Here is a 12,723-nt window from a genome sequence, read left to right as displayed (position 1 = left end):
CTTCCGTGTGCGACAAGGAGTCGGACATTTGCCTTTTAGGAATCAGGCTCGTCTGAGGACGAGAGAAATGATATGGTCCTCCTCTGGGCAAGCCCGGGTCCTGAATCCTGTTGTGCCTGCGGATACGCTGCAGTGGGACCGAGGAGACCAGCAACAGCTTTCAGGGCTGCCACCTTCCTTGTGGGACAAGGATCCGGACGTGTGCATTTCTGGAAACAGGCTCTGCTGACGAAGAGAGCCATGAGATGTTCCTCTTCTGGGTAAGCCCGGGTCCTGAATCCTGTTGTGCCTGTGAATAGGCTGCAGGGGGATGGTGAAGACCAGCAACAGCTTTCAGGGCAGCCACCTTACTTGTGCGACAAAGAGCCGTACGTGTCCCTTTTCGGAAGCAGGCGCTGCCGAGGACGAGAGACATGAGATGTTCCTCCTCTGGGCAAGCCCGAGTCTGAGATCCTGTTGTACCTGTGAATAGGATGCAGGGGGATGGTGAAGTCCAGCAACAGCTTTCAGGGCTGCCACCTTCCTTGTGGGACAAGGAGCCGGAGGTGTGCCTTTCCGGAAAAAGGCCCTGCCGAGGACAAGAGCCAAGAGATGTTCCTCTTCTGGGCAATCCCGGGTCCCAAATCCTGTTCTGCCTGTCAACAGGCTGCAGGGGGACGGTGAAGACCAGCAACAGCTTTCAGGGCTGCCACCTTCCGTGTGGGACAAGGAGCCGAACTTGTGCCTTCTCGGAAACAGGCCCTGCCGAGGACGACACCCATGAGATGTTCCTCCTCTGGGAAAGCCCGGGTCCCAAATCTTGTTGTGCCTGTGAATAGGCTGCAGGGGGATGGTGAAGACCAGAAACAGCTTTCAGGGCTGCCGCCTTCCGTGTGGGACAAGGAGCCGGACGTGTGCCTTTTCGGAAACAGGCCGTGCCAATAACGAGAACCATGAGATGTTCCTCCTCTGGGCAAGACCGGGTCCCAGATCCTGTTGTCCCTGTGAATAGGCTGCAGGGGGACGGTGAAGACCAGCAACAGCTTTCAGGGCTGCCACCTTCCGTGTGGGACAAGGAGCTGGACGTATTCTTTTGCGGAAACAGGCTCTGCTGACGAAGAGAGCCATGGGATGTTCCTCCTCTGGGCAAGCCCGGGTCCCAGATCCTGTTGTGCCTGTGGATAGGTTGCAGGGGGATGGTGAAGACCAGCAAAAGCTTTCAGGGCTGCCACCTTCCGTGTGCGACAAGGAGCCGGACGTGTGCGTTTTAGGAAACAGGCTCTGCTGAGGACGAGAGCTATAAGATGTTCCTCCTCTGGGCAATCCCGGGTCCTGAATCCCGTTCTGCCTGTGAGTAGGCTGCAGGGGGACGGTGAAGACCAGCAACATCTTTCAGGGCTGCCACCTTCCGTGTGCGACAAGGAGCCAGACATGTGCCTTTCCGGAAACAGGCCCTGCCAAGGACGAGAGCCATGAGATGTTCCTCCTCTGGGCAAGCCCGGATCCCAAATCCTCTTGTACCTGTGAATAGGCTGCAGGGGGACGGTGAAGACCAGCAACAGCTTTCAGGGCTGCCACCTTCCTTGTGGGACAAGGAGCCGGACGTGTGCATTTCCGGAAACAGGCCCTGCCAAGGACGTGAGCCATGAGATGTTCCTCCTCTGGGCAAGCCCGGGTCCCAAATCCTGTTGTGCCTGTGAATAGGCTGCAGGGGGACGATGAAGACCAGCAACAGCATTAAGGGCTGCCACCTTCCGTGTGGGAGAAGGAGCTGGACGTGTTCCTTTGCGGAAACAGGCTCTGCTGACGAAGAGAGCCATGAGATGTTCCTCCTCTGGGCAAGCCCGGGTCCCAAATCCTCTTGTGCGTGTGAATACGCTGCAGGGGGACGGGGAAGACCAGCAACAGCTTTCAGGGCTGCCACCTTCCTTGTGGGACAAGGAGCCGGACGTGTGCGTTTTCAGAAACAGGCCCTGCCGAGGACGAGAGCCATGAGATGTTCCTCCTCTGGGCAAGCCCGGGTCCGAGATCCTGTTGTACCTGTGAATAGGCTGCAGGGGGACGGTGAAGACCAGCAACAGGTTTCAGGGGTGCCACCTTCCGTGTGGGACAAGGAGCCGGACGTGTGCCTTTCCGGAAACAGGCCCTGCTGAGGACGAGAGCCATGAGATGTTCCTCCTCTGGGAAAGCCCGGGTCCCAAATCCTGTTGTGCCTGTGAATAGGCTGCAGGGGGACGATGAAGACCAGCAACAGATTTCAGGGCTGCCACCTTCCGTGTGGGACAAGGAGCCGGACGTGTGCCTTTCAGGAAACAGGCCCTGCCAAGGACGAGAGCCATGAGATGTTCCTCCTCTGGGCAAGCCCGGGTCCTGAATCCTGTTGTGCCTGTGAATAGGCTGCAGGGGGACGGTGAAGACCAGCAACAGCTTTCAGGTCTGCCACCTTCGTGTGGAAAAAGGAGCCGGACATGTGCCTTTTCGGAAACAGGCCCTGCCGAGGACGACACCCATGAGATGTTCCTCCTCTGGGCAAGACCGGGTCCCAGATCCTGTTGTGTCTGTTGAATAGGCTGCAGGGGGATGGTGAAGACCAGCAACAGCTTTCAGGGCTGCCACCTTCCGTGTGGGACAAGGAGCCGGACGTGTGCCTTTTCGGAAACAGGCTCTGCTGAGGACGAGAGCCATGAGATGTTCCTCCTCTGGGCAAGACCGTGTCCCATATCCTCTTGTGACTGTGAATAGGCTGCAGGGGGACGGTGAAGACCAGCAACAGCTTTCAGGGCTGCCACCTTCCTTGTGGGACAAGGAGCCGGACGTGTGCCTTTTAGGAAACAGGCCCTGCCGAGGATGACAGCCATGAGATGTTCCTCCTCTGGGCAAGCCCGGGTCCTGAATCCTGTTGTGCCTGTGAATAGGCTGCAGGGGGACGGTGAAGACCAGCAACAGCTTTCAGGTCTGCCACCTTCCGTGTGGAAAAAGGAGCCGGACATGTGCCTTTTCGGAAACAGGCCCTGCCAAGGACGACACCCATGAGATGTTCCTCCTCTGGGCAAGACCGGGTCCCAGATCCTGTTGTGTCTGTTGAATAGGCTGCAGGGGGATGGTGAAGACCAGCAACAGCTTTCAGGGCTGCCACCTTCCGTGTGGGACAAAGAGCCGGACGTGTGCCTTTCTGGAAACAGGCCCTGCCGAGGACGAGAGCCATGAGATGTTCCTCCTCTGGGCAAGCCCGGGTCCCAAATCCTGTTGTGCCTGTGAATAGCCTGCAGGGGGATGGTGAAGACCAGCAACAGCTTTCAGGGCTGCCACCTTCCGTGTGGGACAAGGAGCCGGACGTGTGCCTTTTCGGAAACAGGCCCTGCCGAGGGCGAGAGCCATGAGATGTTCCTCCTCTGGGCAAGCCCGGGTCCCAAATCTTGTTGTGCCTGTGAATAAGCTGCAGGGGGACGGTGAAGACCAGCAACAGCTTTCAGGGCTGCCACCTTCCGTGTGCGACAAGGAGTCGGACATTTGCCTTTTCGGAATCAGGCTCGTGTGAGGACGAGAGACATGATATGTTCCTCCTCTGGGCAAGCCCGGGTCCTGAATCCTGTTGTGCCTGCGGATAGGCTGCAGGGGGACCGAGGAGACCAGCAACAGCTTTCAGGGCTGCCACATTCCGTGTGGGACAAGGAGCCGGACGTGTGCCTTTCAGAAAACAGGCCGTGTCGCGGACAAGAGCCATGAGATGTTCCTCCTCTGGGCAAGCCCGGGTCCCTAATCCTGTTGTGCCTGTGAATAGGCTGCAGGGGGATGGTGAAGACCAGCAACAGCTTTCAGGGCTGCCACCTTCCTTGTGCGACAAGGAGCCGGACATGTGCGTTCTAGGAAACAGGTCCTGTCGAGGACGTGAGCCATGAGATGTTCCTCCTCTGGGCAAGACCGTGTCCCACATCCTCTTGTGCCTGTGAATAGGCTGAAGGGGGACAGTGAAGACCAGCAACAGCTTTCAGGGCTTCCACCTTCCTTGTGGGACAAGGAGCCGGACGTGTGCATTTTCAGAAAGAGGCAAAGCCGAGGACGAGAGCCATGAGATGTTCCTCCTATGGCAAGACCGGGTCCCAAATCCTGTTGTGCCTGTGAATAGGCTGCAGGGGGATGGTGAAGACCAGCAACAGCTTTCAGGGCTGCCACCTTCCGTGTGGGACAAGGAGCCGGACGTGTTCCTTTGCGAAAACAGGCTCTGCTGATGAAGAGAGCCATGGGATGTTCCTCCTCTGGGCAAGTTCGGGTCCCAGATCCTGTTGTGCCTGTGAATAGGCTGCAGGGGGACAGAGAAGACCAGCAACAGCTTTCAGGTCTACCACCGTCCGTGTGGGACAAGGAGCTAGACGTGTTCCTTTTCGGAAACAGGCCCTGACGAGGGCGAGAGCCATGAGATGTTCCTCCTCTGGGCAAGCCCGGGTCCCAAATGCTGTTGTGCCTGTGAATAGGCTGCAGGGGGACGGTGAAGACCAGCAACAGCTTTCAGGGCTTCCACCTTCCGTGTGGGACAAGGAGCCGGACTTGTGCCTTCTTGGAAACAAGCCCTGCCGTGGACGACACCCATGAGATGTTCCTCCTCTGGGCAAGCCCGGGTCCCAAATCCTGTTGTGCCTGTGAATAGGCTGCAGGGGGACGGTGAAGACCAGCAACAGCTTTCAGTGCTGCCACCTTCCGTGTGGGACAAGGAGCCGGACGTGTGCTTTTTCGGAAACAGGCCGTGCCAATAACGAGAACCATGAGATGTTCCTCCTCTTGGGCAAGACCGGGTCCGAGATCCTGTTGTACCTGTGAATAGGCTGCAGGGGGACGGTGAAGACCAGCAACAGCTTTCAGGGCTGCCACCTTCCTTGTGGGACAAGGAGCCGGACGTGTGCCTTTTCGGAAACAGGCTCTGATGACGAAGAAAGCCATGAGATGTTCCTCCTCTGGGCAAGCCCGGGTCCCAGATCCTGTTGTGCCTGTGAATAGGCTGCAGGGGGACGGTGAAGACCAGCAACAGCTTTCAGGGCTGCCACCTTCCGTGTGCGACAAGGAGTCGGACATTTGCCTTTTAGGAATCAGGCTCGTCTGAGGACGAGAGAAATGATATGTTCCTCCTCTGGGCAAGCCCGGGTCCTGAATCCTGTTGTGCCTGCGGATACGGTGCAGTGGGACCGAGGAGACCAGGAACAGCTTTCAGGGCTGCCACCTTCCTTGTGGGACAAGGATCCGGACGTGTGCATTTCTGGAAACAGGCTCTGCTGACGAAGAGAGCCATGAGATGTTCCTCTTCTGGGTAAGCCCGGGTCCTGAATCCTGTTGTGCCTGTGAATAGGCTGCAGGGGGATGGTGAAGACCAGCAACAGCTTTCAGGGCAGCCACCTTATTTGTGCGACAAAGAGCCGTACGTGTCCCTTTTCGGAAGCAGGCGCTGCCGAGGACGAGAGACATGAGATGTTCCTCCTCTGGGCAAGCCCGAGTCTGAGATCCTGTTGTACCTGTGAATAGGCTGCAGGGGGATGGTGAAGTCCAGCAACAGCTTTCAGGGCTGCCACCTTCCTTGTGGGACAAGGAGCCGGAGGTGTGCCTTTCCGGAAAAAGGCCCTGCCGAAGACAATAGCCAAGAGATGTTCCTCTTCTGGGCAAGCCCGGGTCCCAAATCCTTTTGTGCCTGTCAATAGGCTGCAGGGGGACGGTGAAGACCAGCAACAGCTTTCAGGCCTTCCACCTTCCGTGTGGGACAAGGAGCCGAACTTGTGCCTTCTTGGAAACAGGCCCTGCCGAGGACGACACCCATGAGATGTTCCTCCTCTGGGAAAGCCCGGGTCCCAAATCTTGTTGTGCCTGTGAATAGGCTGCAGGGGGATGGTGAAGACCAGAAACAGCTTTCAGGGCTGCCGCCTTCCGTGTGGGACAAGGAGCCGGACGTGTGCCTTTTCGGAAACAGGCCGTGCCAATAACGAGAACCATGAGATGTTCCTCCTCTGGGCAAGACCGGGTCCCAGATCCTGTTGTCCCTGTGAATAGGCTGCAGGGGGACGGTGAAGACCAGCAACAGCTTTCAGGGCTGCCACCTTCCTTGTGGGACAAGGAGCCGGACATGTGCGTTCTAGGAAACAGGTCCTGTCGAGGACGTGAGCCATGAGATGTTCCTCCTCTGGGCAAGCCCGGGTCCCAAATCCTGTTGTGCCTGTGAATAGGCTGAAGGGGGACAGTGAAGACCAGCAACAGCTTTCAGGGCTGCCACCTTCCTTGTGGGACAAGGAGCCGGACGTGTGCATTTTCAGAAAGAGGCAAAGCCGAGGACGAGAGCCATGAGATGTTCCTCCTCTGGCAAGACCGGGTCCCAAATCCTGTTGTGCCTGTTAATAGGCTGCAGGGGGATGGTGAAGACCAGCAACAGCTTTCAGGGCTGCCACCTTCCGTGTGGGACAAGGAGCCGGACGTGTTCCTTTGCGAAAACAGGCTCTGCTGATGAAGAGAGCCATGGGATGTTCCTCCTCTGGGCAAGTTCGGGTCCCAGATCCTGTTGTGCCTGTGAATAGGCTGCAGGGGGACAGAGAAGACCAGCAACAGCTTTCAGGTCTACCACCGTACGTGTGGGACAAGGAGCTAGACGTGTTCCTTTTCGGAAACAGGCCCTGACGAGGGCGAGAGCCATGAGATGTTCCTCCTCTGGGCAAGCCCGCGTCCCAAATGCTGTTGTGCCTGTGAATAGGCTGCAGGGGGACAGTGAAGACCAGCAACAGCTTTCAGGCCTTCCACCTTCCGTGTGGGACAAGGAGCCGGACTTGTGCCTTCTTGGAAACAAGCCCTGCTGTGGACGACACCCATGAGATGTTCCTCCTCTTGGGCAAGACCGGGTGCGAGATCCTGTTGTACCTGTGAATAGGCTGCAGGGGGACGGTGAAGACCAGCAACAGCTTTCAGGGCTGCCACCTTCCTTGTGGGACAAGGAGCCGGACGTGTTCCTTTGCGAAAACAGGCTCTGCTGATGAAGAGAGCCATGGGATGTTCCTCCTCTGGGCAAGTTCGGGTCCCAGATCCTGTTGTGCCTGTGAATAGGCTGCAGGGGGACAGAGAAGACCAGCAACAGCTTTCAGGTCTACCACCGTACGTGTGGGACAAGGAGCTAGACGTGTTCCTTTTCGGAAACAGGCCCTGACGAGGGCGAGAGCCATGAGATGTTCCTCCTCTGGGCAAGCCCGCGTCCCAAATGCTGTTGTGCCTGTGAATAGGCTGCAGGGGGACGGTGAAGACCAGCAACAGCTTTCAGGCCTTCCACCTTCCGTGTGGGACAAGGAGCCGGACTTGTGCCTTCTTGGAAACAAGCCCTGCCGTGGACGACACCCATGAGATGTTCCTCCTCTTGGGCAAGACCGGGTGCGAGATCCTGTTGTACCTGTGAATAGGCTGCAGGGGGACGGTGAAGACCAGCAACAGCTTTCAGGGCTGCCACCTTCCTTGTGGGACAAGGAGCCGGACGTGTGCCTTTGCGGAAACAGGCTCTGATGACGAAGAAAGCCATGAGATGTTCCTCCTCTGGGCAAGCCCGGGTCCCAGATCCTGTTGTGCCTGTGAATAGGCTGCAGGGGGACGGTGAAGACCAGCAACAGCTTTCAGGGCTGCCACCTTCCGTGTGCGACAAGGAGTCGGACATTTGCCTTTTAGGAATCAGGCTCGTCTGAGGACGAGAGAAATGATATGTTCCTCCTCTGGGCAAGCCCGGGTCCTGAATCCTGTTGTGCCTGCGGATACGGTGCAGTGGGACCGAGGAGACCAGGAACAGCTTTCAGGGCTGCCACCTTCCTTGTGGGACAAGGATCCGGACGTGTGCATTTCTGGAAACAGGCTCTGCTGACGAAGAGAGCCATGAGATGTTCCTCTTCTGGGTAAGCCCGGGTCCTGAATCCTGTTGTGCCTGTGAATAGGCTGCAGGGGGATGGTGAAGACCAGCAACAGCTTTCAGGGCAGCCACCTTATTTGTGCGACAAAGAGCCGTACGTGTCCCTTTTCGGAAGCAGGCGCTGCCGAGGACGAGAGACATGAGATGTTCCTCCTCTGGGCAAGCCCGAGTCTGAGATCCTGTTGTACCTGTGAATAGGCTGCAGGGGGATGGTGAAGTCCAGCAACAGCTTTCAGGGCTGCCACCTTCCTTGTGGGACAAGGAGCCGGAGGTGTGCCTTTCCGGAAAAAGGCCCTGCCGAAGACAATAGCCAAGAGATGTTCCTCTTCTGGGCAAGCCCGGGTCCCAAATCCTTTTGTGCCTGTCAATAGGCTGCAGGGGGACGGTGAAGACCAGCAACAGCTTTCAGGCCTTCCACCTTCCGTGTGGGACAAGGAGCCGAACTTGTGCCTTCTTGGAAACAGGCCCTGCCGAGGACGACACCCATGAGATGTTCCTCCTCTGGGAAAGCCCGGGTCCCAAATCTTGTTGTGCCTGTGAATAGGCTGCAGGGGGATGGTGAAGACCAGAAACAGCTTTCAGGGCTGCCGCCTTCCGTGTGGGACAAGGAGCCGGACGTGTGCCTTTTCGGAAACAGGCCGTGCCAATAACGAGAACCATGAGATGTTCCTCCTCTGGGCAAGACCGGGTCCCAGATCCTGTTGTCCCTGTGAATAGGCTGCAGGGGGACGGTGAAGACCAGCAACAGCTTTCAGGGCTGCCACCTTCCTTGTGGGACAAGGAGCCGGACATGTGCGTTCTAGGAAACAGGTCCTGTCGAGGACGTGAGCCATGAGATGTTCCTCCTCTGGGCAAGCCCGGGTCCCAAATCCTGTTGTGCCTGTGAATAGGCTGAAGGGGGACAGTGAAGACCAGCAACAGCTTTCAGGGCTGCCACCTTCCTTGTGGGACAAGGAGCCGGACGTGTGCATTTTCAGAAAGAGGCAAAGCCGAGGACGAGAGCCATGAGATGTTCCTCCTCTGGCAAGACCGGGTCCCAAATCCTGTTGTGCCTGTTAATAGGCTGCAGGGGGATGGTGAAGACCAGCAACAGCTTTCAGGGCTGCCACCTTCCGTGTGGGACAAGGAGCCGGACGTGTTCCTTTGCGAAAACAGGCTCTGCTGATGACGAGAGCCATGGGATGTTCCTCCTCTGGGCAAGTCCGGGTCCCAGATCCTGTTGTGCCTGTGAATAGGCTGCAGGGGGACAGAGAAGACCAGCAACAGCTTTCAGGTCTACCACCGTACGTGTGGGACAAGGAGCTAGACGTGTTCCTTTTCGGAAACAGGCCCTGACGAGGGCGAGAGCCATGAGATGTTCCTCCTCTGGGCAAGCCCGCGTCCCAAATGCTGTTGTGCCTGTGAATAGGCTGCAGGGGGACGGTGAAGACCAGCAACAGCTTTCAGGCCTTCCACCTTCCGTGTGGGACAAGGAGCCGGACTTGTGCCTTCTTGGAAACAAGCCCTGCCGTGGACGACACCCATGAGATGTTCCTCCTCTTGGGCAAGACCGGGTGCGAGATCCTGTTGTACCTGTGAATAGGCTGCAGGGGGACGGTGAAGACCAGCAACAGCTTTCAGGGCTGCCACCTTCCTTGTGGGACAAGGAGCCGGACGTGTGCCTTTGCGGAAACAGGCTCTGATGACGAAGAAAGCCATGAGATGTTCCTCCTCTGGGCAAGCCCGGGTCCCAGATCCTGTTGTGCCTGTCAATAGGCTGCAGGGGGACGGTGAAGACCAGCAACAGCTTTCAGGCCTTCCACCTTCCGTGTGGGACAAGGAGCCGAACTTGTGCCTTCTTGGAAACAGGCCCTGCCGAGGACGACACCCATGAGATGTTCCTCCTCTGGGAAAGCCCGGGTCCCAAATCTTGTTGTGCCTGTGAATAGGCTGCAGGGGGATGGTGAAGACCAGAAACAGCTTTCAGGGCTGCCGCCTTCCGTGTGGGACAAGGAGCCGGACGTGTGCCTTTTCGGAAACAGGCCGTGCCAATAACGAGAACCATGAGATGTTCCTCCTCTGGGCAAGACCGGGTCCCAGATCCTGTTGTCCCTGTGAATAGGCTGCAGGGGGACGGTGAAGACCAGCAACAGCTTTCAGGGCTGCCACCTTCCTTGTGGGACAAGGAGCCGGACATGTGCGTTCTAGGAAACAGGTCCTGTCGAGGACGTGAGCCATGAGATGTTCCTCCTCTGGGCAAGCCCGGGTCCCAAATCCTGTTGTGCCTGTGAATAGGCTGAAGGGGGACAGTGAAGACCAGCAACAGCTTTCAGGGCTTCCACCTTCCTTGTGGGACAAGGAGCCGGACGTGTGCATTTTCAGAAAGAGGCAAAGCCGAGGACGAGAGCCATGAGATGTTCCTCCTCTGGCAAGACCGGGTCCCAAATCCTGTTGTGCCTGTGAATAGGCTGCAGGGGGATGGTGAAGACCAGCAACAGCTTTCAGGGCTGCCACCTTCCGTGTGGGACAAGGAGCCGGACGTGTTCCTTTGCGAAAACAGGCTCTGCTGATGAAGAGAGCCATGGGATGTTCCTCCTCTGGGCAAGTTCGGGTCCCAGATCCTGTTGTGCCTGTGAATAGGCTGCAGGGGGACAGAGAAGACCAGCAACAGCTTTCAGGTCTACCACCGTCCGTGTGGGACAAGGAGCTAGACGTGTTCCTTTTCGGAAACAGGCCCTGACGAGGGCGAGAGCCATGAGATGTTCCTCCTCTGGGCAAGCCCGCGTCCCAAATGCTGTTGTGCCTGTGAATAGGCTGCAGGGGGACGGTGAAGACCAGCAACAGCTTTCAGGCCTTCCACCTTCCGTGTGGGACAAGGAGCCGGACTTGTGCCTTCTTGGAAACAAGCCCTGCCGTGGACGACACCCATGAGATGTTCCTCCTCTTGGGCAAGACCGGGTCCGAGATCCTGTTGTACCTGTGAATAGGCTGCAGGGGGACGGTGAAGACCAGCAACAGCTTTCAGGGCTGCCACCTTCCTTGTGGGACAAGGAGCCGGACGTGTTCCTTTGCGGAAACAGGCTCTGATGACGAAGAAAGCCATGAGATGTTCCTCCTCTGGGCAAGCCCGGGTCCCAGATCCTGTTGTGCCTGTGAATAGGCTGCAGGGGGACGGTGAAGACCAGCAACAGCTTTCAGGGCTGCCACCTTCCGTGTGCGACAAGGAGTCGGACATTTGCCTTTTAGGAATCAGGCTCGTCTGAGGACGAGAGAAATGATATGTTCCTCCTCTGGGCAAGCCCGGGTCCTGAATCCTGTTGTGCCTGCGGATACGCTGCAGTGGGACCGAGGAGACCAGCAACAGCTTTCAGGGCTGCCACCTTCCTTGTGGGACAAGGATCCGGACGTGTGCATTTCTGGAAACAGGCTCTGCTGACGAAGAGAGCCATGAGATGTTCCTCTTCTGGGTAAGCCCGGGTCCTGAATCCTGTTGTGCCTGTGAATAGGCTGCAGGGGGATGGTGAAGACCAGCAACAGCTTTCAGGGCAGCCACCTTACTTGTGCGACAAAGAGCCGTACGTGTGCCTTTTCGGAAGCAGGCGCTGCCGAGGACGAGAGACATGAGATGTTCCTCCTCTGGGCAAGCCCGAGTCTGAGATCCTGTTGTACCTGTGAATAGGCTGCAGGGGGATGGTGAAGTCCAGCAACAGCTTTCAGGGCTGCCACCTTCCTTGTGGGACAAGGAGCCGGAGGTGTGCCTTTCCGGAAAAAGGCCCTGCCGAAGACAATAGCCAAGAGATGTTCCTCTTCTGGGCAAGCCCGGGTCCCAAATCCTTTTGTGCCTGTCAATAGGCTGCAGGGGGACGGTGAAGACCAGCAACAGCTTTCAGGCCTTCCACCTTCCGTGTGGGACAAGGAGCCGAACTTGTGCCTTCTCGGAAACAGGCCCTGCCGAGGACGACACCCATGAGATGTTCCTCCTCTGGGAAAGCCCGGGTCCCAAATCTTGTTGTGCCTGTGAATAGGCTGCAGGGGGATGGTGAAGACCAGAAACAGCTTTCAGGGCTGCCGCCTTCCGTGTGGGACAAGGAGCCGGACGTGTTCCTTTGTGGAACCAGGCTCTGCTGGCGAAGAGAGCCATGGGATGTTCCTCCTCTGGGCAAGCCCGGGTCCCAGATCCTGTTGTGCCTGTGAATAGGCTGCAGGGGGACGGTGAAGACCAGCAACAGCATTAAGGGCTGACACCTTCCGTGTGGGACAAGGAGCCGGACGTGTGCCTTTCCGGAAACAGGCCGTGCCAATAACGAGAACCATGAGATGTTCCTCCTCTGGGCAAGACCGGGTCCCAGATCCTGTTGTCCCTGTGAATAGGCTGCAGGGGGACGGTGAAGACCAGCAACAGCTTTCAGGGCTGCCACCTTCCGTGTGGGACAAGGAGCTGGACGTATTCTTTTGCGGAAACAGGCTCTGCTGACGAAGAGAGCCATGGGATGTTCCTCCTCTGGGCAAGCCCGGGTCCCAGATCCTGTTGTGCCTGTGGATAGGTTGCAGGGGGATGGTGAAGACCAGCAAAAGCTTTCAGGGCTGCCACCTTCCGTGTGCGACAAGGAGCCGGACGTGTGCGTTTTAGGAAACAGGCTCTGCTGAGGACGAGAGCTATAAGATGTTCCTCCTCTGGGCAATCCCGGGTCCTGAATCCCGTTCTGCCTGTGAGTAGGCTGCAGGGGGACGGTGAAGACCAGCAACATCTTTCAGGGCTGCAACCTTCCGTGTGCGACAAGGAGCCAGACATGTGCCTTTTTGGAAACAGGCCCTGCCAAGGACGACACCCATGAGATGTTCCTCATCTGGGCAAG

The sequence above is a fragment of the Accipiter gentilis genome, unplaced genomic scaffold (genome assembly GCF_929443795.1).
Source record: "Accipiter gentilis unplaced genomic scaffold, bAccGen1.1, whole genome shotgun sequence".
NCBI lineage: Eukaryota > Metazoa > Chordata > Aves > Accipitriformes > Accipitridae > Astur > Astur gentilis.
The sequence above is the reverse complement of the archived record's forward strand: the minus strand, read 5'-3'. Positions refer to the sequence as shown.